General features: G+C 44.5%; 1 long non-coding RNA gene across 2 annotated transcripts; it reads left to right on the top strand.

Annotated features, from left to right (window-relative positions):
* Positions 1–766: 766 nt before the first annotated feature.
* On the top strand, positions 767–19,594 carry LOC133493017 (uncharacterized). 2 transcript variants are annotated; one of them, XR_009792824.1, is made up of 4 exons: positions 767–1,304; positions 1,517–1,580; positions 8,448–8,572; positions 18,501–19,594. It is a non-coding gene; the product is annotated as an uncharacterized LOC133493017 (long non-coding RNA). The 2 variants fall into 2 exon arrangements; XR_009792823.1 differs by having other exon boundaries at positions 767–1,580.
* Positions 19,595–26,692: the final 7,098 nt, after the last annotated feature.

The following is a 26,692-nucleotide window of genomic DNA, read 5'->3' as shown; positions in this document are numbered from 1 at the left end:
GAAGAAACGGGTCCAAGCGAGGCGGAACAGCTGGCGGAAAGTGTCTGGTGTTCTATGTGACAGGAGAGTCTCCGCTAGGATGAGGGGCAAAGACTATAAAACAGTCTTGAGGCCGGCCAGGATGTTCGGATTGGAGACGGTGGTGCTAAAGAAAGAACAGAAGCAGAACAGGAGGTGGCAGAAATGAAGATGTTGAGGTTCTCGCTTGGAGTGAACAGGTTGGACTGGACTAGAAATGAGCTCATTCGAGGGACAGCCAAAGTTGGATCTTTTGGAGACGAGGTTCCAGAGAGCAGACTTGGATGGTTTGGACATGTCCAGAGGAGAGAAAATCTGTGGTTAGAGCTCCCAGGCAAAAAGAGGGAGAGGAAGACCAGAGACGTTCGAAAACAGAAGCGAAAAATCTCCATATTTTCATTCAAAAACTGATTTGTTCAAGAACAGGGACGTTCAAGAACTGAGGCTGGTCTGTATTTTGTTATTCTGTGTACCACTACATGTCACTGCCATAGATAGATAGATGAACAGTACTTATTATTTTTTGGTTTTATTACCACTTGGTAATATTGGATAATTTCCTCACACCGTGGTTAGGAACAAGACGATCTAGTCATCCCCCCCCCCCCCCCAAAAAAAAAATCCCACTTTCGAGGCGTTTAACACCCCCTTGATGTGATCCTCGCCACGGATGGACGGAACGTGGAAAATCAGGTCGAGCGACTCCTCTTGACTCTCTGATCGTGGGCAGAGAGAATGAAGCGTTTTAGAATAAGAAGCTTATTGTGAATATTGACCTAATATCTTGGGGGGGGGGCATGAGGGGTGTTTAATCCCTCGCGCCCCCACCCCAAAAAAAAAAAAAAAACGAAAATATGAGTTGTGACTCCGAGGCATTAAAGCAACGGAATGCCAGATAAGAGCTTTGCCTCGGCTAAAAAAGAAAGAGAGATTCCGCGATGAGACGAAAGCAAATCACGTCGGAAAGCGGCCACGGACCGTCGCCCGTGCCGCCGCCGCCAGGATAATACCGGCGACCCCGAGCGGGAACGGACCGCGCGAAAGGACTCTTTTATCTAAGACCCGAATCTAAACAAAGTCCGTCTGAGATCGAGTAGCGGCTTTTCCCCCGCGTCGGATCGCGCGACTTAAACATAAAAGAGTTTTATCTTAAAGAGGTTTAAGCCGAAGAGTGGCAGGCTGGCAGGGGAAAGGGGGCGGGGCTTTGGGGGCCGGCTTTCAAACTTCCAACGAGTTCGTTTCCCAACGCCGCGAGGCTTTATTTGAAGTCAACCTTCTTTCAGCTGGTAAGATTAATTTTAGAGTTCTTAGTTTTGCAGTACTTTGACCCTCACTTTTTCGGGGGATTTTTCCAAAGGCCTTTATGAATGCGGAAACGGCGGCGTGAGAACTTCAAAGACGGAACATGGACCAAAATATCGTGTATCGCCTTGACAACCTAACTTGCAACTATTGTATGAAATAACTCTTTGTACTATTTGGATTTTTGCGTTCTCAGTGGGGTACACGTACAGAAACCGATCGGACCGGTGCCGATTTTCTTCGTCTGCAGTCCCTTTCAGGTTTGTGAGTTTATGTATCGCACCTGTTTATAAGCCTCACCCGGTACATTTGTAAAGGAAATACCATTTGGTAGACACATAAGCCCAAATTGAAACCCCCATTAAAACACGAGATATTTACAAAGAAGGACAGTACACAGAGAGAGTTTTCAAAGTTTTAATGCTTAGCTTGGCTTAACATAGCAACAACACGGTAGCACGGCGCTAACAGGGCCGGTAAAAAAAACAAAAACATACCTAAATCACTGAGATGCGGCAGCAACACGCTAGTGTGCAGCTAATAGGGCCGGTTAAAAAAAAACATACCGGTAAAAATCACAGAAACATGGCAGCAACACGATAGCACTGTGCTAACACGACCAGAGCGCTAACAGGGCCGGTTAAAAAAAAAAAAAAAATTAAAAAAAACATACCTAAATCACTGAGATGCAGCAGTAACACAGCAACAACACGCTAGCACTGCGCTAAAACTACGGCATCTCTAACAGGGCCGGTAAAAAAAAAAAACAAAACAAAACATCTAAATCACAGATGCAGCAGCAACATGCTAGCACAGTGCTAACATGGCCGGTTTAAAAAAAAAAAAAAAAAAAAAAAAAAAAAACATACCAGTAAAAGTCATAGACACACGGCAGTAACAGCAGCAACATGCTAGCACTGTGCTAACTGTACCACAGCGCGAACAGGGCCGGTAAAAAAAAAAAAAAAAAAAACATACCTAAATCACTCAGACGCAGCAGCAACACGCTAGCACGGCGCTAACAGGGCCGGTTAAAAAAAAAAAAACATACCAGTAAAAATCACAGAGACATGGCAGTAACACATCGGCAACATGCTAGCACTGCGCTAACACTACCGCAGCGCCAACAGGGTCGGTAAAAAAAAAAAACCATACCTGAATCACTGAGACACGGCAGCAATGAGCTAGCACGGCGCTAATAGGGGTGGTTTAAAAAAAAAAACATACCGGTAAAAGTCACAGAGACACGGCAGTAACACAGCAGCAACACGCTATTCTTCAGCACCCGATGTGTCGATGTTGACGTGAACTCGAGTACCGATTAGAGGGGAAAAACGTGTACAAACGGTAATTTTATTTCCCGTCCCTCTCAAGGCCGCGTTCTCCTCGCGGAGATCACCGAGGCAAACGCTCCGGTTTCGATGCTAATTGAGGATAAGCCGACAGGCCGAGCCTACGCGAAAGGTCGCGGGAAGACGCGGGCTCCCGTTTGCAGACTTCAGGGGGAAAAAAAAAAAAGCAACTTTTCACCCACGTGGAAAGACTTCTTTCATGCGTAAACGAGGGAGGGAGGCTTCAGTCGGGCTGAAAAAAAGACGAGCGGCGAGACTCTCGCCGTCTGTCGCTTTCAGATAAATCTCGTCCGCCCTCGCACGTCACGCGGCTCCAATTGAAGAGGTGCTATCAAATGGCGGATTATTGAACGCCAATTTATTGTGGGAATACTTCAACTGTTTGGTATTACACATACCGCATATGTTACTTTTTGGTTTTTTATGTTTGTCACAATTTTTTTTCCCCCAAAATTCATGTAACATTATTGCTTTTGTTTAGAGTGATAGTATTAATTTTATTATAATTTTTATTTATATATTTTGTGTGTGTGTAATATATGTGGTGTGTGGGTGTGTGTATATGTGTGTGGTGGTGCTGTGTGTAATGTGTGTGTGTGTGTGTGTGTATATGTGTGGGTGTGTGGTGTGTGGATATGTGTGTGTGTGTGTATATGTGTGTGTGTGTGTGTATGTGTGTGTGTGTGTGTATATGTGTGTTGTGTTGATATATATGTGTATATATGGGGTTTGTTGTATATATGTAATATGTGTGTTTGTATAAATGTGTATATAGTGTGTTTGTTTGTCTATATGGTATAATGTGTGTTGGTTTGTATATAGTGTGTATATATGTGTGTTTGTTTGATATATGTGTATATATGTTGTGTGTTGGTGTGTATATATATATATGTGTATATATGTATGTGTGTGTATATATATGTGTATATATGTGTGTGTTTGTGTGCTATATATATGTGTATATATGTAGTGGGTGTATTGGTTTTTGTGGTGGTTTGTATATATCTGTGTATATATTGTCTGTGTGTTTGTTGTATATATCTGTGTATATGTATGTGTGTTTGGTTTTTCTTTGTGAATATGTGTATATATGTCTGTGTGTTTGTTTGTCTATATATGTGTATAGATATGTGTGTTTGTTTGTATATATGTGTATATATGGGTTTGTGTATATATGGGTTTGTATATAGGGTTGTTTGTATATATATGTGTGTATATATGTGTGTGTGTTCTGTTTATATGTGTATATATGTGTGTTTGTTTGTAATATATGTGTATATATGTGATGTTTGTTTGTATATATGGTTGTATATATGTGTGTGTGTGGTGTGTGTGTGTGTATATATGTGTGTATACATATGTGTGTATACATATGTGTGTATACATATGTGTGTATACATATGTGTGTATACATATGTGTGTATACATATGTGTGTATACATATGTGTGTATACATATGTGCATGTGTATATGTGTGTGGTGTAATGTTGTGTGTGTGTGTGTGTGTGTGTGTGTGTGTATAGGTGTGTGTGTGTGTGTATAGTGTGTGTGTGTGGTATAGGTGTATGTGTGTGTGTATATATATGTATGTGGTGGTGTGTGTATATATATGTATGTGTATGTGTGTGTGTATATATATGTATATGTAATGTGTGTGTGTGTGTATGTATATGTGATTATTATAATTATTTGTTTATATATATTGTTATAGTATGTCTTTCCAGAAATAAAAAAAAAAATTGGTCATGAAAAAAAGTTGTAATGGTGCAGGACTGGAGCCAAGTTTTCCTTTTATTCATGAAATAAAAAAAAATGGTTAAATTACGAAGCAAAATACACTAATCACACTTTTAATCTTCTGTGAATGTAGTTTTGTATTTATTGTAAATATTTGATCAGATGTAAAAAAAAAAAATTTAAAATAAAAAAAAGTGCAAAGTCGCGATTGTACTACCGACCTGATTTTTCGGAATATTACGACTTAATACCCATAAAAGGGAGAGAAAGGGGGGGGACAATTTCTGAATAATTAAAAAAAAAATTATGAAAAAAATTTTATTGGCTTAATAGTCGCGACTCTTAAAAGAGAAGCCAATAAATTCCCCGGGAAGTCGAGTCTGCCCCGTACGTGAGCTCCATTTTTATTATATTTTTTTAAATGTTCATCAAGCGCGGTGTTTTCGTTGCCTTTTTATGACACCGCTGGGTAAACGTCGTTTCCATATTCCAAAATATCCCGGCTCCGAAGGCGCCTTGTTCCAAAATGCCAGGTGAAGCCAAAGCAAATATCCCTCTGCTGTGTATATATATTTTTCATTTTTTCTTAACACCAACAACGACGGGGGGGGGGAAGACACGCTAGCACTTTAATCGCATCCATCAGCCTCATTAGCGTGCGAGGGATCCAAATACTGCGAGCGCCTTACAATGTTTGCGCTGTTATAAATATATAACGCGCCATCTGCTCCGCGCAGCTACTTAGGCCCGACTTATCATTATTTGGACTTGCTGGGGAAAAATAAACTGTCGCAACTCGGCCAAGTCAAAGCCGTCTGGTACGCGTTCTTCACTTGCACTTGTTTTCTTTTTTTGTTTTGTTTTTGTTTGTTTTTCGACTTAGTTTTATCCAGGCCGAGGTTTGGACGAGGAACCGTCCAATAGCCGAAAACGAGGGTGTCAAACTCGAGGCCCGGGGGCCGGATCTGGCCCGGCACCATGATTTGATGTGGCCCGTAAAGCCGAATCGAGAGTGTCAAATGTTTTTTTTTTTCCACCACCTTTCCAGGGGCTCTCCCTTTTCATTGAATGCTCGAAATTTGTACATTTAATCAGGCAGAGAAACGAAAATCTACGCATTTGCGTATCGCCCATCTGTTTAGGTCAGCGCTGTCAAACTAATTTTTTGTCGCGGGCCACCTTCTACTTACAGTTTTCCGTTACGACTCTGAAACCATAAAAATCTTTAATTGGCTTGTCAAAATTACACATGTATTGATGAACTGGTTTTGGAATCAAAAATCAAGGGTAATGGGTTTTTCAACTGTTGTTGATGATTGGTAGCAGAAAAATGCTTGCAATAGCTGAACTTCATGATTTTTGGTACAGATTTTAACAAAAAAAATAAATCGCAGTATTTGATACACGTGATTTGGCTTCGTGGGCCATATAAAATCATGCGGCGGGCCGGATCTGGGCCCCCGGGCCTTAAGTTTGACACCTCTGGTTGAGGTTGAGATCCATCCATCCATTTTCTTCGCCGCTTATCCTCACAGGTGTCGCGGGGAGTGCTGGAGCCTATCCCAGCTGTCAACGGGCAGGAGGCGGGGTACACCCTGAACTGGTCGCCGGCCAATCGCAGGGCACATAGAGACAAACATCCGTAACGATATCTTTGAGTTTTGAATTATGCCCGTCCCATATGTAATACGCACATTTCTTTTCAGTTTGACAACCATTACTCTGTTTAGCGTCGCCTCTCACGATTTATAATATTGTAATGGATATTAAAAGTCTACACACCCATGTTAAAAACTTTGAAAAAGCTAGAACTAGGACCTGAGTCAAGGTGGTGGCAATAACAATTCCATCCATTTTCTTTGCCGCTTATCCTCATCAGGGTAGTAAGGAGTGCTGGAGCCTATCCCAGCTGCCAACGGGCAGGAGGCGCGATACACCCTGAACTGGTTGCCAGCCGATCGCAGGGCACATGGAGACAGACAGTCGCACTCGCAATCACACCTAGGGGCAATTTAGAGTGTTGTGTTAATGTTGCGTGTTTTTGGGACGTGGGAGGAAACCCCCACAGGCATGGGGAGAACAAGCAAACTCCACACAGGCTGGGCCGGGATCGAACCCAGGACCTCAGAACTGTGAGGCCAATGCTTTCCAGCCGCCAATTTTGGTACAAATTTTAACAAACAAACAAACAAAAAAAAACCCCACAGAAGTTGATACATGTGATTTGCCTACGCGGGCCACATAAACTCACACGGTGGGCCGGATCTGGCCCCCGAGCCTTAAGTTTGACACCTCTGGTTGAGGTTTTCTACTTCTAACTTGACCTCATTTGGCCCAATTCCCTCGTAAGAGTTCGTCAACATTTAAAAAAAAAAAAAAAAAAACATATCCCCAGATTGTCAAGTTTCAGTGATAACGTTGTTTCGAAATACATTTATATATATATATATTTTTTTTTTTTCACACCCTATAAACGGATGCAGTTTGAATCCCGAATTCGTCGCTCTCATAACCCCCCCCCCCCGCTCGCTCGTGTTGTAAAACGTCAAAACAAGAGAAAGAGTCGGGTTTTCGCAAGCGGTTGGCGCCGACTATAATCGGTACCGTGCCCCCGATTCATTGCCGGGTGCGTCATCCGCATGAATCGGGAAAAAAAAAAATCAAATAAAAAAATCCCTATAATAGATGCCTCCCTGTTTATGAATAATGAAAAAATGGGAGCTATTGCGCGCATCAAAATGTTTGCAATTGGAAGTCTGAATAACTTAATGCAAGCGGTTATAAACCGTTAATTACATTAAAATGATATACAATAGCCATTTTGATAACTTTTTTAAAAAATTTTCATTGAGGATGTGTGAACAAACTTTTTTCTCTCCTCTCGCCTGTTTGCGTTTGTTACACAATTGTGGTAAAAATGACTCAGTAGAACCGGAACCGCGCTCCAGGCTGGGCTCCAGCCGATATCTATTTTTCGGCAAAGCGTGTCGGCGGTTGGCGAAACGTTGAGGGCGTTGGGGGGTCGCGCGGAAAAGCGGCCAATCCGGTGGGATTGTTGAATCATGTTGCGGGCGGCGCCAAACCAATGCACACATATGTCCCGCGCGGTGTGGGGATGCGGCCATATGGTGCGTGCGAGCCGAGAAAGTGTCGGCCCCTCCGCGTGTCTACTTGGAAAAGTCCAACTAAATTGGTGCTTCTGGAGGAAATTTCACTGATGTCGCAGCACAGTTTTTTTCTATATGAATATTAACAAAAACCTCAAAAATATAAAGTGAGACGTATCGTAATTCCCGGCCTACAGAGCGCTCCTGGTTATAAGCCTCCGTGCACAGAAAGAGTTTAACGTTAGTCCGGGGCTAGTGTTAGCGCGGGGCTAGCGTTAGCGCAAATGCTAGCATTAGCGTCGTGCTAGCATTAAACTCTTTCAACTCTTTCTGTGTACCGTGGCTTATAATCCTGCTAAAAAAATTTAACGGAACATTTCTAAAGAATTTATAAAGAACTATAGAACTTTTCGACAGAAGTTCTGAAGAATTTCTATAGAAAATCACAGCCAAAGTTCTATAGAACAAGTTGTTCTGTACAAATTCTATAGATTTTTATAGAATTTCTATTGAAAATTTTTAGCAGGGAACCAGGTGCACTAACACAAGCGCTGCGCTAATACTCGAGCTTGCTAACGCTAGCGCCGCATCACCACATAAACCGCAGGTTTGAAAGCGTGTGGAAAAATGTCACGACTTGTAGGCCGGAAATTACACTGTGTGTGTATATATATATATATGTGGCATGGTGACTCAGCTAGTTAAGCGTCGGCCTCACAGTTCTGAGGACCCGGGTTCGATCCCGGCCCCACCTGTGTGGAGTTTGCATGTTCTCGTTGTGCCAGCGTGGGTTTTCTCCGGGCACTCCGGTTTCCTCCCACATCCCCAAAAACATGCAACATTAATTTGGACGCTCTAAATTGCCTGTAGGTGTGATTGTGAGTGCCACTGTTGTTTGTCTCCATGTGCCCTGCGATTGGCTGGCGACCAGTTCAGGGTGTACCCTGCCTCCTGCCTGTTGATGGATGGGATAGGCTCCAGCACTCCCCTGTAAACCTCGTGAGGATAAGTGGCAAAGAAGATGGATGGGTATTCAGAGAGTACGTTTTTCAACAGGTAGGCATGGAAGCTCTGTAAAATATATACGTATGTACGTATATATATATATTTTTTTTTAAAGCACTGTAATGACGAACAGTTGGATTTGGGGATAAGCACAACTTTTGAGTAGAAGATCAAGATTAGGAGGTGAAACTTGTCTTGTCACATCACTTAGAAGGGAAAAAAAATGCCAACGCTGAAGTTGGACAAGTTTAGGCACCTCAGTCTAGAACGCAATCTGTATTTTTGCGTGTTTGTGGGTTCATTGGGTGGCGGGGGAAGCTACTGACGTAAAACTCGGCAAAACATTTTTTGCCACCATCCAATTTCCTCAAAAAATCTTTTTATTTTTTTTTTAACTAGAGTTTGTTAATTTTGCAGTTTGCCACCGCTCGTTTTAATGCACTCAGATATCATCTCTCCTTGGGGTGAGGTGCTGGGGGAGTCGTGGGAGGGGGAGGGGGGGGCTCTCCAAACCGCAAAGGGGCCTCGCCCGTTTAAAATTCTGCTCACGGAATAAACATTTCCAAAAGTGTCAAGCTGAATCACAGGCAGGGTGATGCGCACGGGCGATGCGGGTCTGGAATCCCCGCAAGACCCGCCGCAGGATATTTCCGTGCCTTTTGTTTCAAAGCCGGGTGAGGAGCGAAAGGTTCCTGGAGTTCATTGAAATGTGTCCAAAAAATGCTATCGCTAAAAAGAGAAATCATCATCATCATCATCCGAGATGATACTGGCAATATCGAGACATTAATCAGAGTTCTTAAATCGGAACCGCTTGTAATAATCGTATAGTAGTGCCTTGCTGTACGACGTCATTTGTATAAAAGTTATTAACCTTTTAGGTATCCACTAGACCACAGTGGTACCAGCGCAATCATCATCCCACCGTTCCGATTTATCCCCGCTCCCTCACAGGTTTGCATAAACGACTTCCTGTGGAAATCCAGGACAGTACAACTGACTCCCCACCCCCCCAACCCCCCGGCTTCAGTCCGATGACCGCACCGACTCCCCCTTCCAACGTCGCTGCATTATTAAGGGGCGGCAGGACCGGCTGCAGCGCGCTCCTCTCCGCCATTCCCTTTGTAGCGAGGTTCCCCGCTCCGGCCCCGCCTCGACGTCCCGCCGCTCCGCGTGTCCTCTCTGAAGTGGAAATGTTGCCCCCATTAAACCGCGTCAACCTGAAGTGGATCACTGCTGCACTTATGCTAATGTGGACACAAGGAAGTATCACACGAGGAGAAGAAGAAGAAGAAGAAGAAGAAGAAGAAGGGGGAGATAATGGACGAATTGGAGAAAGAGAGGATTTGAACTAAAATTGTCAATTAGATGGCATCTAATTGGCTGTTAATATCCCATCGAAAGAACAGACTTTTTCCAAACATTTCAAGATACGAAAATCTGATAAACGGACCTGGCCCACCACAATCCTTGTGACCAAAATAACATTCCTTTTAGTGGATAGTTCCAATATCCTTATGCAGTTACTACAGTATTATTACACAGTTATTACAACTATTGATTTACATGTGTTCCACAAACTCCCATTTCAATGTATATCAGCATAGTTTTTACAACAGAGGTTCCAAATATTTTAAAGTCCCCCCCCCCCCACACACACACACAGTTCACAACCTCGTACCCTCCGACAGCAAACTGAAAACAAACGCTCCGCTAGCTAGCTTAGCGAATACAGCAACTACCGTGATTTTTACACTCTAGAACAAATATTTTAGGCCCGACAGAGTTAACGCTTGTTACAATATTTTGCATACCTTTGAAACCACACCCCCTGTTATAAAAATATGTACCTTTTGCACATAATAAACTGCATCGTTTATTATGAACTTCTTTATTTTAATCTTATATTGACCCCACTCCGCAAAACAAAAACATTTTCCTGTCGCTGTGTTGATCATACATCATAGAGCAGCGTTTTAAAGGGATGAACGCCCACACGAGTTGGCACGCCGATGTTCCTGGCGCCACAAAGAGAACCGGGTCCAGAAAATCCACTTAAATCCCACTCTGCTCCGTTTAGAGAAAAGATAATAAAGTCTCAGACTGCGGAGCATAAAATGGAAGAATGTGTTTTATCCTCCAGGCAGGTGCGGCGGCGGCGGTGGCGCCTCTTTTTAATTTTCGACACGCTCGCTATTCAGCCGCACGGATCAAAAGGGACACTTAATTTTCCCGCAGCCAGCCGCGAGGCGGCTCCCCCCTCGCGGGAACGCGTTTGATTATTGCGCTTTATCGTCCGGGATCGCGATCGGCACGCGCGGCGGCTCGGTTGGCACCGGCGTGATCGCGGGCGGGCGCAAGGCATCGGGCGAAGTGGATTGTTATTTTCCGCCTGACTTGTGCTCCTGAGTGTTATTAGATTCTAATTGCTGATTATCAGACGAAGAATCTCGAAGGATTTTTTGGAAATATTTGCATATTGGGGGCTTGGGGGTAAAGCAATATGGCCGTGGAGATGGATGGGGGTGTGTGGCTGATGAAGTTTAGGAAAGAGTAATTCAACTTTTTTTGTGTGTGTGGAAAATGTATTCAACAATTAAAATTAGTGTAATAACATTGTAATAACTTTTGATGCGATTAAAAATAAATGAATTTTGGATGGAGGCGATGGTTAGATGTTGAGTGTTGGTGATAAAAGTGTGGTTGGTGTAAACATTCTAGAAAATGTGGTTTGGACTAACGAGGGTACTAGGTTGTGAACTGTGTGGGTGGGAGGGGGTGCTTTAAAATATTTGCATCGTAAAAAAAAAACAATGCTAATATGCATTGAACGGGGGCGGGGGGGGGGGGGGCTTTGGAACACATGTAAGTCAAGAGTTGTAATAACTGTGTAGTAACATTATAATAACGTGTGATGCTATACAATGAATTTTGCATGGAGGTGGCGGTTAGATGTTGAGTGTTGGCGATTGGGGTCCGGATACTCTCTTGGGGTGTTGAAGGAGGTGTGTGCTTGCGGGAAACATTTTGGAAAAGCTTTATTTTCTGTAAAATGTACTCACCTTGCATGTTAAAACAGGAGTTTTCTCTCAGGATTTGTGTTTTTTTTTTTTTGTTTTTTTTTTTGTGGTTGGGTTGCTGCTGGGGTTGCGGTGGGCCAATGTTGACGGCACGTTTTACAACGTAAAATAATCAACATGGCTGTGCTCAGATATGATTGTCATTACAGTGTCACTACGCTGTTATTACAACGGGTTACACCATTGTCCTTAAAATAGAACATTTGAATTATTGTTTACCGACCGCGCAGGGCACAACTATGAATTTAAAATAATACGCAGCCTCGTGATGGACGGGGTAAAAAAAAAAAAAAAACAACACGAGTGCCGTAATGTATTCAGCATCCTTAATTAGTGCAAACAGCTGCGCACCTCCTTTGCAAACGCCGAACATCTTGATCACACACGCGCCTCATTGTGTGCGTTGCCATGGCGACAGGTTTGCGCTAATAGGGCGAAGTGTCCTTTTTCATTTTTGTTTCCTATACCGCCGTGGGAGAGAATATGGTGACGTCAGGGGGGCCACCTACGACCGCCCCCCCCCCCCCCAACCGCTCGCCCGCCTCCTCCGCCAAAACCCTCTTCAGGTGAACGCGGCGACTCTTGATTGCCTGCTGCACGCACAATGACATGCTGACAATGATAATGATGATCGCAGCAGTAAACGATAATCATATGGCAACAGATGTCGCCCCCCCCCCCCGGACTCCACCTCAATCCCCTGGCCGACTGAACCCCCCCCCCCCCCACACCACCCCAGATGTTTAACAACGGCAACTGGAGAGGAAGATTAACTTGAGGCTCGTCGGAGCGAGTCGTTACTTTTTTACAACCCCTCCGCTTTTTTCCGGAACTCGCCATCCCGTTTTTTTTTTTTTTTTTAAATTCCGACTCGAAATGCTTTTGTGTTGTTTTCGTCTCCCCGCTGCGTGCGTTGTCGGAACGCGATGAGACGCGATGTTGCCGCAGGACGGCCGTATCCGCGGAACTATAAGTTTAAAACGGTGTCGCCATGAATAATGGAGCGGCCCGCCGCGATCGGGTCTCGACGTTGAGAGCCGCAAAAGTGGGACTGGTTCATGAGACAAAAAAGATTATTATTATTTTTTTAAGGTAAAAAGTTGCAATTGCTCCAGAGATCCATTTTGTATACATTCTTAAACACCACTTTGCTATTACAGCGCTATAACAGCGATCCTGCATGTTAGCGGTTTAGCATAAATAAATTCAGCTATTCAGACTTTTTTTTTTAAATATTTGTGAAACTTACTCTCGCTCTCTTTTTGCACTCTGCAAGTTTAAATCGGTGTCAAGGAAGTATGATGACGTATTAACCCGAGTGAGGCACGTGGTTTTTATGTTGGGGAGGAGCTAAATTTTTGTCTTGTTGATTTAGACATTTTTATTTTCATTTATATTTTTATTTTTTTTAATTTTTATTTATTTAATTATTTTATTTATTTATATTTGAGGCCCTGTAGCTCAGTGGTTAGAGCACTGGTTTGGTAAACCAGGGGTTGTGGGTTCGTATCCCACTGGGGCCTCAACTCCCTGAGAAGGGTTGCGTCAGGAAGGGCATCCGGCGTAAAAATTGTGCCAAATATATATGTGCGTTCATCTGAGATGACACGCTGTGGCGACCCCGAAAGGGACAAGCCGAAAGAAACTTACTTACTTACTATTTTATTTATTTATATTTCATTTAGATTTTTATTATGTCCCTGCCACAATCTCGGGGCATCTGTCGTCGTTTGAAAAACCTGACAAGGAACTACGTTGACGTGTGTTGAGGTGCTTCGCTTCGACCAAAACGGGTCCTTTGCCGCCAACTTGTGGCATCCCTGGCAGTTGATGTTGATGTGAGTTGAGGCGCTTCAACTCTCAGGAATTATAACGCCACCAAGAAACTATGTTGATGTTATCCATCCATCCATTTTTCTTTGACGCTTATCCTCACGAGGGTCACGGGGAGTGCCGGAGGGTATCCCAGCTGTCGACGGGCAGGAGGCAAGTGTCAACCTCAGTTTTTCACTCTTTGTTCCATGTCTCGTAAAATTTCAGTCTGGCACTAATACGTCCTTGTAGATTTGATTGACACCGTCAGTCAAAATACAGACACCATGTAATTACAGTGTTATTACACTACCTTGTGATTACACTGTTACGACTACTGCCGTGCAGCGCGTCACGCTGTTAAAAGTTTTTAATGAGAGGACCGAAATGCAAGTCCTAACAGCGCCGAAGTTTGCGGTAGTCGCTAACAAGACTTGCAAGGCGAACGTGGGGGTGGGGGTGGGGGGTCGAGTACAGCGGCCTTGTGTTTCCAAGTGGTCAAATCCCTCGAGGGGGAGCGAATTACTCCCGGAGGTGTGCGGGTGGACCATACGCAAATAAACGCACACGCGGGTCGGCGAGGCAGAGCTTTAATTATTGTCAGTGTGGGACGCCGGCGTGTGCAGCCCGCGCTCATGAGGTTGGGGGGGAGGGGTGATATATAGAAAAGGAATTAGGCGCCAGCTTTCACTGGTCTTGACAGCTAATTACACTTAAAACTAGCTAGTACAATGTGAGGAGGGGGGGAAAATAATAGCAGCTAGGACAATCCGACCCGGTCTTGGCTCTATTTGGCGTCGCCTTATTGGCCGTCAAAAGTCCCAACGTGGCGGATGCTAAAGATACGATCCGATACGGCTTCGTAATTGCCGCGTCTCCAAAAAACTGACGTAGCTTAATTAATCTAGGTATGGTATAGATATAGTTAGGTCTCTGAGGTCCCTGCTCACTGCCCACAGTCCCACCCATACTCTACAGGACTTCCTATACATTTTACGCGTTTAAAACGTCTTTCAATAAGTTGAAACGTGTGTTTAGAGCAACGGTACCAACGCTACATACATGGATGGTTTCTGCGACTGTGTCTGGGATGTTACCCATAATGCTTTGGAGCTGATAAGAGGAATTAGCATAAAGTTCATTACAAACCTTCAAAAAAAACTGCTGCTTTAACACACATGGGGCAGCAACTCATGCAAACCGCAGACAACAATACTCACTGGCGTATATTGTATTACTATTACTGGATCTGTGTTTGGGATCGAATTATGCTGCATTTCTTCCAGTAGACCTCAGTACTGCCTGGGATGTTGTGGCACCGAGAGGTACTACACGGAAGTGGACTTGCGTTAATCGTCAGTTTCGTGGCTGGGAGAAAACATTCGACAAGATTTATTTTGGCGCTGTTAAAGTTTGTTTGTAAAGGTTTTTTTTTTTTACGTCATTTTCTGATGAGCTTAATTCACTTGTACAAAGTTTTGTTTACTGGTTGTTGTTGTTCACTGTTCAGTCTGCTTCGCCTTTGTCGGCCGACGGTTTTTCGCGAAAAAGCGATGTCAATATTTTCCCCAAACTTCATCAGCGGATAAGCAAGAAAACACACTTTCTGCGCAATTTTTGATGAATTTCATCATACAAGACCTCTGCAAATTCAATTTGATTTTCAAAATGCGAAGAAACAAGTTGGAATTTTCTGTTTGAAATCGGGCGTCGCAGAGACAACAAATGAGCAACGCGGTTAGCATGTATTTTCCCATTATTTCCCAAATATCTATCGAACTGATTGACCTCAAATTTAATGTTTTTATGACAAAAAATGCTTAGTTTTTTGCTATGATATGATGATAGTGCTTCACAGCGTATTTTGGGAAATGTTAGCGTGTCACTGAAATCGGGCCCGAGGTCATATGCAAGGTTTCTTGCTCGGCACTGTGTTCTATGTTAGCATTTTTTGGTTTGGAATTAAAAATCCTTCATGTTACCAGAACTGAAAAAAATGTCAAGCTCAAACGACCAGTTTTAATTTTACGTGCCAAACTATTGAGGAAAAACCCCGCCACAATCCAACCTGTAAACCATGTCCACTCCATGTTTTTGGGAGTACCAAGATGGCGGCTAATGGCTTCAACCAATCGACATACCGCTTGACGTGCATGTGCTATCCAGTCTGTTTTGTTTTTATTTTCATTTTTTTAGATCAATGCATACTATAACAACTCATAAATAATGATGTCTTAAAAATCTACGATACAAACGCCGTCGGCAAAAGTGGGAAAACCATTTTTTGGCCTCCTGCCCGTGCAGTGACAGGAGAACGGAAGCAGCTGTATTTGTGTACGCTCTGCGTTTGTTTTGGGGAAAAAAATCAAGACTCCCCCCCCCCCCAAAAAAAAAAATCTATATTTTTATTTGGACTGACATTACCTAACACTGTGAAAAAAGGGTTTCTAATACTGCATTATTATTTTCAATACAAGTCCAAACAAATGAACAATTTTTTTGTTACTGTATCATTCTCGGACATTGTGTAATATTTTAAGGGATTAAAATGTGGTTTTAATGCAGCATTATGAATTTGGAAACAGGTTGAATATATATTTTGTCATCATTCAGGGGCATTATGTGTACCTTTGAGACGAAGAAAATACTTTAATTTTCATATATTTTTATTTATCCACTATAACATGAACTCACAATTCCCAATAATAATAAATAATAGCATAATGGGCGAAGAAAAAATTTGGTAAACTGCCGGTATATGAAATGGTAACTTCAGGGCAGCGTCGAAAGATCGATAAAGCTCACGTGACAAATGGCGGGACGAGCTCGGTGAGGCCAAGCTTGACGGTTCCACCCGACAGCTGTTCAGAACTCGCTGTGTGGTTCAGCCAAAAAGTAGCTCGCTTCCATTGACAAAAACCCCCCAAGAGTTGGGAAGTTCTACACGACTCGTCGGGCTGAGCTGCTGGTGGTCGCTCACGTGACTGTTGGAAGTGTGTAAATCTAAAAATAATTCGAAGTGTAGCCTGGGGCTGGAACACATCTGTTTGCTTTGCCCACCCCGCCCTTGCTTTCCTTTTTTCCTCCCCCCCACCTTTTGCATTAGCAAGTGGCCCCCCACGCATCATCGGTGCATCTCCAGTCAAAGCAGTCTCGCGTTTGCATATTCTGTGGAGCCTAAAAGGTTTTTTTTAATTGTATTTTTATGACACTCACTTATTTATAAGTTCCATTTACACTGCACAAGAATTCCCTCGTCATAATTCTACAGTAAGCTTAATATCTCCATTTTTTTTTTTTTTTTTTTGCAGTCATTCCCCACCGCGCCATATTTTCCTTTTACTGCTCGGTTATATTCAATATATGCACTCGTCATTCCCCTTGTGTCTCCTTCTGTATGAAGAATAATGCACATTTTTTATATCAGTATGCACACCCCAAGACCAATTCAGAAATGCTTCTCGCAAAAATACTGCTGCTATATTCACCCCCCCCCAAAAAAAATAAAAAAATGTAATAATCTATTTAAAAGTTCACACAAAAAGAAAAAATTGAAGGAAAATATTGCATTGTCTGTGCAAATTTTAGATACTGTATTAAAAACATATTGGTTGAAAAGTAAGAAAACAGATACATAATAAAAGCAGAAAAGCCACTAAGTCAACATAAATAAAATTAAGTAATTTTGTCAGTATGTTATGTTACGATAACGTTAGAAAAATGTGAATCGGGAATTGAACGTCCCCGTATTGCACGCGGCCAGATCAGCTGACCCACGACGCGCTTTGCTGGGAATTCCCACTCCCCACAAAAAACGCGGAAATAACATAATGCACGCGGCGCAAGCAGCTAACACACCCACGACGTGTTTTGTTATTGTCAATTCGAACGCACCCCGAAATACCCCCCCGGAAATGACATAATGTGCCTGGCGCAACCAGCGCAGTTTTGTTATTCTGTATAACGAGCCCAATTTTTTCGGCTTGGAACGTATTATTTCTTTTTCCATTCATTGTAATGGGAAGCATCGATTCGGTTTTCGAACAAATCACTTCTCGAACCGTTTTCCTGGAACGGATTGCGGTCGAGAACCGCGGCGTCACTGTAGTAGTGCTACGAGAAATAAATCAGTTTACGTGAATAACAGTAGAGTGTGTTTCAAAACCTTGAAATAAACAATTTTTGTCTTCATGCACGCATGCGTAGGCGATTGTAATATTACGACTATTATAAAATAACGTCTTCCTCCAGACAGACCGTGTTCTACTATTCATGAATTACGACTTCATTAGGACTTTGACGGCTGCCAAAACGTGAAACAAAGACCATCTTTACACCCAAATTAAACCATTAAAATGCATTACTTGGTCATTTAAAGGAAAATAGATATCTGTAATTTCATCCGGCGAATAAAGTAGCTCGGATGAATCGATCCAAAAGTGGTGTCGGCCAGGTTTGTCCAGACCAACCGATCCTTCTCAGGAACGGAGATCCTCTTGACAGCTGCGGGGAAACAGCGAGTCAGGGCAGCGTGCCACTAACCAACAATTAAATCCGTGATGGGTCATAAAGTATCGAGACCGGCTGAAAGGATGGAGCGCAAAAAACTGGAGAACCCCGGCGAGACTTTCCACACATGTCCCAGCGAAAGACTTCGGTACCGGCGCGGGCCAAAAACGTGTTGCGGATTCGCGCGGCGAGGAAATGAAGTTCGGGCGACAAACTCCGAGGAGTCAATTAACGGAGGGGACTGCAGTTCAGACGGAATGATGAGATGGGTGGTGGGGGTGGGGGTGGGGGAGTCTGGCGTGCCGCTAATTAAAAAAAAGAAAGAAGCGGAGCACGTCCCTCCGGCTCTGAGCGACACGTCGGACTCAAACGTACAGCTTTGTGCGGCCGGCGAGAGATGTCCTGCAATTATCAGAAGAAATGTAAAAACGTGGGTAGCTACATATGGGGTGGGGTGGGGGGGGACTTATGACTGAGCCATCTCGCATAAATCAGTCTTTCAGCTCTTCTCAATACTACAATTAATCCATAAACCATAAAATGAATTTTCTCAAGTTTCATCATATTTTATTTCATAGGTGTGTCATCCATCCATCCATCCATCCATCCATTATCTACTGCTCTTCCGGGTCAGGTTGCGGGGGAAGTTGCTTCAGCCTTCCCTTTCCCCAGCCACTTCTTCCAGCTCTTCCGGAGGGATCCCGAGGCGTTCCCGAGCCAGCCGAGAGACATAGTCTCTCCAGCGTGTCCTGGGTCGTCCTCCGGTTTTCTTTCCGGTGGGACGTGCCCGGAACACCTCACCGGGGAGGCGTCCGGTAGGCATGTGGATCAGATGCCCCAGCCACCTCATCTGGCTCCTCGACACTGAGCCCCTCCCTGATGACCGAGCTTCTCACCCGTTCTCTAAGGGAGAGCCCGGACACCCTGCGGAGGAAACTCATTTCGGCCGCATGTATCCGGGATCTTGTTCTTTCGGTCATGAACCACAGCTCACGCCCTTAGATGAGGGTAGGAACGTAGATCGACTAGTGAATAAAGAACTTTGCCTTTCGACTTAGCTCTCTCTTTACCGCAAGGGACCGATACAAAGTCCGCATCACTGCAGACGCCGCGCCGAACCGTCTGTCGATCTCCCGCTCCGTTCTTCCCTCACTCGTGAACAAGACCCCGAGATACTTGAACTCCTCCACTTGGGGAAGGATCTCATCCACCGACCTGGAGAGGGCACGCCACCCTTTTCCGACTGAGGACCATAGTCTCGGATTTGTCGGTGCCGATTCTCATTCTAGCCACTTCACAGATGTTTCACGGCTTTCTAAAAAGAAAAATATATATACACACGTATGTCTGTCATTAGAATTTCGTTGCTGCACGCGTCTTATTTAAAGTCCGAAACGCGGCGATTGCCCAACTCCAAAGAGCCGATTAAGAGCCACTCCGATGCCGGCTCATCATCAGCGCTGCGATTTTCCGGCCGCTAATTCAACGCGCACTTCCACGACACTGTCAAAAGCAAATATCAGCGACGGCCTAATTTGCCTCATAAAGATCCCGTTTGCCTTCTTTGCTGATTTTTAAAAATTTTTTTTTTTTTAAATCACTCAGGCAAGCGGCGACAGGGGCGGGAAGTCGACACGTGGGCCCCATCTGCTGACAAAGACTTTATTCCGTTCCTTTCATCGGGGACTATTACAGATTAGCTGCGATGTCTTTTATTATGTCTTTTAGGTCCTTGCTCATAAGTAAATTGGAACAATGACTCACCTCAACTTACCTTGGCACGCTCCAATTTTACAGAAATGTGGCTTAATCGCGAAAAGCGCATACCGTAATTTCCGGCCTGTAAGCCGCGACATTTTTTCACACGCTTTCAACCCTGCGGTTTATGCAGCGATGCGGCTAATTTGTGCATTTTTTTTCCCAACGGCCGCAAGGGGTCGCTCGAGCAGGAAAAGGTATAAGAGTGAGATCGGTGGAATACATGTGCCGAGGAAGTGACTTTTACCTATCCGGCCCTTTTAGCGCTGTGCTAGCGTGTTACTGCCGTGTCTGGGTTTTTACCGGTATGTTTTTTTTTTGTTTTTTTTTTCAACACATGCTGAAATGTCTCCTTGTGATGAATGCACATGCGGGTATATTTTGTAAACATCCCGCCAGTCTGAAGCATCCCCATCCTCAACATGTGCCATACGACAACTTGTCGCCGAGTGTTCGTGTTCGCCGTGGACGTCTCAGAAAGACGAACACAACGAGCGTACATATATGAGTATATCTTTTTACCAACTACTGTTTCAAGGTTAGGGTTAGGGTTAGGTTATAACGTATGTTAGCTCCCGCTATGGAGAAAAAGAGGAACTATGAGACCGGGTTTTTTCCCAGTTAGCGTCTCCTATGTACCCGGAGTTCACTCTCTTAGTAACGCATGCGCATTCATCACAAGGAGACTTTTCAGCACGGGGGGAGCGCTAAGACCGTCACACCGGCCCTGTTAGCTCTGGGCTAGCATTAGTGTTCGCGCGGCGGCGCAAGCGATAGCATTAGCGCGGCGGCGCTAGCGTTAAACTCTCTGCGTACCGTCTTTCTTGCGGCTTTTACGCAGCTGCGGCGTATGTACGTACCAAACGGTATTTCCTTTACAAATGTACTGGACGAGGCTTATACCTAGGTGCGCTCTGCAGGCCAGGAATTACGGTATATTAGCGACGGCTTCCAAAGCGGGCTTGTGCGCAAGGATGCAACAATTTGTCCTGGTATTGATTATTTTGGAACACGATGACGCCAGTCTGGTTACAGACCGTCGCAAAACAAGTCGTTTTTTGTGAGGTTTTAATCCAAATTGTTGCCCGGCGCTCCTTTCTGGACTCAAATGCGTCAATCTAGTCACAAAAAAAAAACCACTAACAGGAAGTAGAAACTTGTAAAATCGTAACGGTACTTAACATGACCCTGAAACAAGAAGCAGTTTTGCTTGGAATATTTGCCACAAAGAGCTTCGACGCAGGCTAAAATGAAGTCTAGTGAGGCACTTACCCACAATCCTGTGCCGCAACAACGGAAACGACGATGAACGGCGACGGAAAGCTTCCTAAATCACCACATACGAAGTGAAAATACAACAAAATCTTACGTATGAATCTCAACCGTATGCTAAGCAACAAGTATTTCCTACAGACCCGCACAAAGCGATGACGAGCTAATTTCCTGTTTTCTGAAATAAGAATCAGGCGCACCCAGCGGAGATTTCATGTCTTTTGTCACAATTCCTGGAACTTCACGTGAGCAACCCGTGTGTTTGACTTCCCACTGGGGTAATTTAACAATGACAATACTCCCCCCCCGCCCCTTACAAAACAAACACATCATGAAAACCAGAAAGAGCAGTTGCGTGGTCACACGTGCGGGAACTTTTCGTACTTCCCCGCTGGCCTCGCAGGAAAACAGAATTCCGGTTGTTGGAGCTCAATTCGATCATTATTGGTGTGTAAATCAACGTCATTGTTTCGGTGATGTTTCAGTTCTGGAATAATCTAAAACAACGTTAGCGTTTTATCGCGGGACGATCAAATGTACTGTTAAGACTCTCACCTTTCCCCAAATTTAGAGAAGCGCTATTGATTGATTAAATGGAGGAACTATTATCATATATGCGACGGATTTAAACGCGGATTCGTTGTGCCTGCGGCTGTCGCCAGGTTGGCTTCCCCCAATGTCGGTTGGGAAAGGCCAGACCACGATAAGTGGTGTAGGAAAAAGGATGGATGGGTTCATTGCGGCATGATTATTTTTTCAAGAGTTTTAGTCTGGCCTTTAGAATATTGACTGGAAAAAAAGAAGAATTGATAAAAGGTTCTGTTCCAGTACAACATCATTCTGTGCGCGTATCTCGTAATGTTACCCCCCCCCCGTGTAGCCGTCTGCGTTTTGACAGCTAAAATCTCCGGCCGGGCCGATCGATCCCGAAACCGCCGCCGAGCGGGAGGACAATTGACGTCAAGGCCGCTCTGAAATTTGTTTGTTGGGTTTCTTGATTGGAAGCGATGCGGAGCCGTCGCTGAGAGGAGGGCGGAAAGCGGTCGGCGCGACGGGGACTCGTTGAAATTCTCATCGCGAGGTTGCGCTTTATTCAGGGCAAAGTCGCTTGTTGTCGTTCCCCCCCCCCACCCCCCTACCCCAGCAGTCGACTTCCTGGACTCAACAGCTCTGATTGTCCTCCGCCGGGATCTTTGGGACCACCTGGCGCTGCTGTTTGTCTTTCTAAAAGAACTGCGCTGACGTCATCAAAAGCCAAACAATGGTGCGTGAAACCTGATTTCCTCAACGGTGGAAACTCATTTCTGCGTCGCGGTTTTAAGGTGCGGGTCCCTTGGTGGAGTTGTAAAATGTTGTACATTCTGTCGAGTTAGTACTTAGTGGCGAAATCCTGATCGGCAAGCAGATTGATGAAATGTTTCTTGTGGTTGGTCGCCAGGTTTACAGACTGCTCACGAGGGAATTTGGCCCACTCTTCTCGACAGAAACGGTTAATCCTTCAAGTTTCGGCGTGGAAACTCGAAGCTTCAGCTTCCGGAATGGGTTTTCTCTTGAGTTCAGGTCTGGGGACTAACTAGGTCACCTTAAAATCCTTCTGCATGAGACCTGCCAGTATGTTGTGGGTCAGAATCGATAGCGGTGGTTTTCAAACTGGTCCCTATAATGATAAGAAAAATAATAATCCCATGATAGTTACGTTGAATTGCCGTCAGAATTATGTGGAAAAATTTCAAATCCCTGGACTCGAAAAGTTTGAGAACCTCTGCCCTAAAGATCTTAGAAGCACATCGCGTTGTAAATAACTTCTGCCTTTGAAGCCGCATCGTTTTTCTCAACTCCAAAATCATGTTTTAACCATGCCGGGGCTCGCACTCCGGCCGAGATGCCTTGCATGCAAGAGTACTTCTCGGCTTTCGGCTTCTGATTTGCGAGTCAGGTACCGACTCGAACGCACCTCGCTCGACGCGGTGTTTGTTTTTCGCCGGTGTTCCGACCCCTCCGCGGCCTTCTCCGTCTGTCGTCCGGGGACGGGTGATCCGAAAACAATTATGGTTGACAAACATTCATCCCCGCGAGCGAGGCACCTTGTTCCGGTTTCCACGACCCCCGCGGGCACCGAGAGTGACCCGGTTTGTTTTCAAAGCAGCCTTGACATTTTCCGTTTGCTTTTTTTTTTTTTTTTTTTCCCCCCCTCGTCTGTACGCCAACATGTAGGGCAAACAGTTTGGGGATTAGAGCGGCACGTAGATGTAAGCGAGTGTGGGTGGCGCGAATACAGAGCTGCCATTTTATCTGTGCGCTCCCCGAGCCATCGACAGTATGATCACGCATCAAAGTGGCGGCGTCTGACGGAATAATCATCGGAGCAAATCTCACGCTCCGATTCAGCGCCGAGTTATCGCCGTGGATATTGTTTTAACCCCTTATAATGCAGTGTTCCCCCCGAGGGATATGCCGCATTTGTTCCTCGGATGCTAGCTAGCGCGATTGTACGGATGATCCATTCGAGAACAACAGATGAGGGAGGCTGCACCCGGTGGTGCCAATCATACGTACGATAAGGACTCAAGCACCAGGCAGTCGGAAGGCCCTCTTGGGGGTCCCAAACACACCCCCAGACCAAAACTCATTACATAGCACCACCTAAAAATAAAATCAGTTTATTGCCATTCCCAATCAAAACATAAAACAAGGAATTACACCTTAGGTATTCAAAACAACCACATACCGTAATTCCCGGCCTGCAGAGCGCACCTGGTTATAAGCCTCACCCGGTACATTTGTAAAGGAAATACTATTTGGTACATATATAGGGCGCAGCCTTGTAAAAGCCGCAAGTGCCCACATTGAAACACGAGATATTTACAAAGAAAGACGGTACACAGAGAGTTTAACGCTAGCGCCGGTGGGCTAATGCTAGCACCACCGCGCTAATGCTAACGGTAGTGCTGCCAAGCTAACACTAGCGCCAGGCTAACGCGGCTGGTTGACAAAAAACACATACAGGTAAAAATCACTAAGACACGGCAGTAACACGCTAGCGCAGCGCTAAAAGGGCCAGACCGCTAAAAGTCACTTACTCAAACCGCAGGGTTGAAAGCGCGTGTAAAAAGTCACGGTTTATAGGCCGGAAATTACGGTAATTGTTCCTCAAAGTCTTCTTCTTTTCCTTTCGGCTTGTCCCGTTAGGGGTAGCCACAGCATGTCATCTTTTTCCATCTAAATTGGTATAAGTAAGTACTAAGTACTCACGCTCCTCGTTGTATGCGAAACGTAGGTTTTGCAGGTCGTGTAAGTACTCACTATTGATGTTTACCTCCTCAGCAATTATTTGATTACATACATTACTTAGTGCTCCCGAGCTAGGCTAGGCTAGGCCGCGCGGCTACAACGCGAAGGAATACGGCGCCAATTTGGGTATTAAGATTATACAGATGAGGATTTTAGCCCACTGAAGTCGTCACCGCGTCGATTTGTTGTCACCAGTTCGGGGACCTCAAGATTAATGCTAGCGCACAATGCAGGATGTCATAGATGGGCTAACAAAGCTTGCATCAAAGTCGCAGCGTTGTAATCCTTTTAGCAACGAATGCATAAACACAAATCGTGCGGTAAGATTGGATAAAGTTGAATTCAGAGTCACTGCTGACTGGGTGTTTACTGACCCCTCCGCGCCGCTGATAAATAGCCCGCCCGCGGACCTCATTTGTAGCGGTGATTTAGAACCAAAAGACCACAAGCGACCAAGCTTGTATTTCAGCTCGTAAGCAGTCAGCTTTGTTGCCTGGAGCCTGAGCGACTAGAACTAAAGTGGATGAATCAGGGTTGCTTACCTACGCGAGCCGTAAAACGAGGGAAAAACCGGGGAACTTTCATGTAAACACAACCACTCTTTTCCTCGTTGAACACTCCTAAGGGTACATATCTATGTTTTTTTTTTGTTGTTTTTGGCTTCTGGTCTCTGGTGGGTTTCCGGTGGATCAAAGGCCCACACACTACAATCCCCACGCAGGAATCGCGAGGCATTAACCTACTGCGGGAAAAAACAGCATCACCGGGGCGAGGAGCAAGATGGATTTTTTCTTTCCTCGGGGCTGAGGAGTTTGTTTGTGTTTGGTAGCAATTTGGACGGCAAGCCGGCGGCTTCCTATATATATAGATAGATATACATATATATATCTATCTATATATGTATTTATTTATATCTATATTTTTTTATTTCATGGGGGGAGGGCAGTCTGGCTGCACAGCTGTGGGGCAGAAACTGAAGTTTTATTTTTTATTTTTTTCCCAGGTCCCGTTTGATGCTCCGTGTCATTCAGTTCACCGTCGAGGCTTCGGCGGCTGTGGCCAAGCCCCCCCCCCGGCCTGCATTTCTATCCAAAATATGTATTTTTCTTACATTCTTTAAATTAATTCAGTTTCGCTGTTCTTTGTACCCAGCTCTGTTTTCATCCGAATTTAGCAGGGCGCTGTTTGAGTAAGACGCATACCTTCGGCATTACTGGGAAAAAATATTTCAGGAAACGGAAAATTGGCAGAAAATTCGTGGCTTGGGAGTCATTTATTTAATTATTGGGTTACATGAAAATAATTCAAGATGCTATTTTGGTGCATGTTCGTGGAAGACCAAATACATATGTCCGCATGTGGTGTTTTGCTAACTTTCACACAAGAGTTAAAAAAAAAAAATTCCCGAGGCTTTCATAATTCATGCACCAAAGAGTTTTAAACATTCCAGAACAAACGTGTTACCTCACATTTAACACATATTTCATACTGGATGAGCATATTTTTCATTTTATTTTTGCACCTTTTCCTGAGATTTCACCTTAATTTTCACCTTCCCCGGTACAAAATATTAGCAATATTATCGCCTCTCTGTGAGAAGAGGAGAAACGGCTCGCGGTAAGTTTGGGGAAAAAAAAAAAAAAAAAAAAAGGCTCGAACAGAACAAATCTGCGACGCGTCGCATTCAGGGAAGCGGAACAAATCGCTTACAGGAGCGACTCGGTCCCTCGGGTGCGTGTCGGGATGGCAACCCAACCGCTGCTAACAAGCAAGGTGCATGCAGACAAATGCAAATGATGCATTACGGAATTTCAGATGGAACGCGGAGTAGTTCGGCGGGGGAGGCGCCGGCGCCATCCATCCCAGAATGGAGGTGATCCATCAGGAGGGTCACGGCGCAGAATGCAAAGTGTCCAAAAAAACAAACAAACACGTCAGCCCAATGTTCAAGGCTTTTTCCACGATAGCTCATCTGGCTGGAGTGGAGTCGCGAATCGTGGGGGGGGGGGGGGGGGGGGTCGAATGCGTGAGCACATGCGTGATTATTTCATTATTATTAAACATGAGCCGGAGTGTTGCTACGGGAAACAAGACCAAAAGGTAGACTGAGGTGGCAGCGCAAGGGGTTCGCAATTCCGATTATTATCACTCTTATGTTGGGAAATTCTTCAAAACGAGTAAAAATGGGGGCTCGGTCTTGCGCTTTTATGATTGGATTGTTGGAGCGTTGAGTGTAATCTGAACCCAGAGAGAATTTCCAAGTTTGGATTTAAAAAAAACTCTCAGATGTGTCACAAGCCTGTTCGTGTTACCGCAGTTCCGTACTTCAAATCAAAAATCTACAAAGGGGTTTTTGCATCACTTGATAGTGTAATTAAACTACTTGCTTGATTGCTCTACGTTTGACAATAATAGATTAATTGTACGCGGACACATTTCCTGTACTATG

This window comes from Syngnathoides biaculeatus, chromosome 19, assembly GCF_019802595.1.
Source record: "Syngnathoides biaculeatus isolate LvHL_M chromosome 19, ASM1980259v1, whole genome shotgun sequence".
NCBI classification, from domain to species: domain Eukaryota; kingdom Metazoa; phylum Chordata; class Actinopteri; order Syngnathiformes; family Syngnathidae; genus Syngnathoides; species Syngnathoides biaculeatus.
The sequence above is the reverse complement of the archived record's forward strand: the minus strand, read 5'-3'. Positions and strand labels throughout refer to the sequence as shown.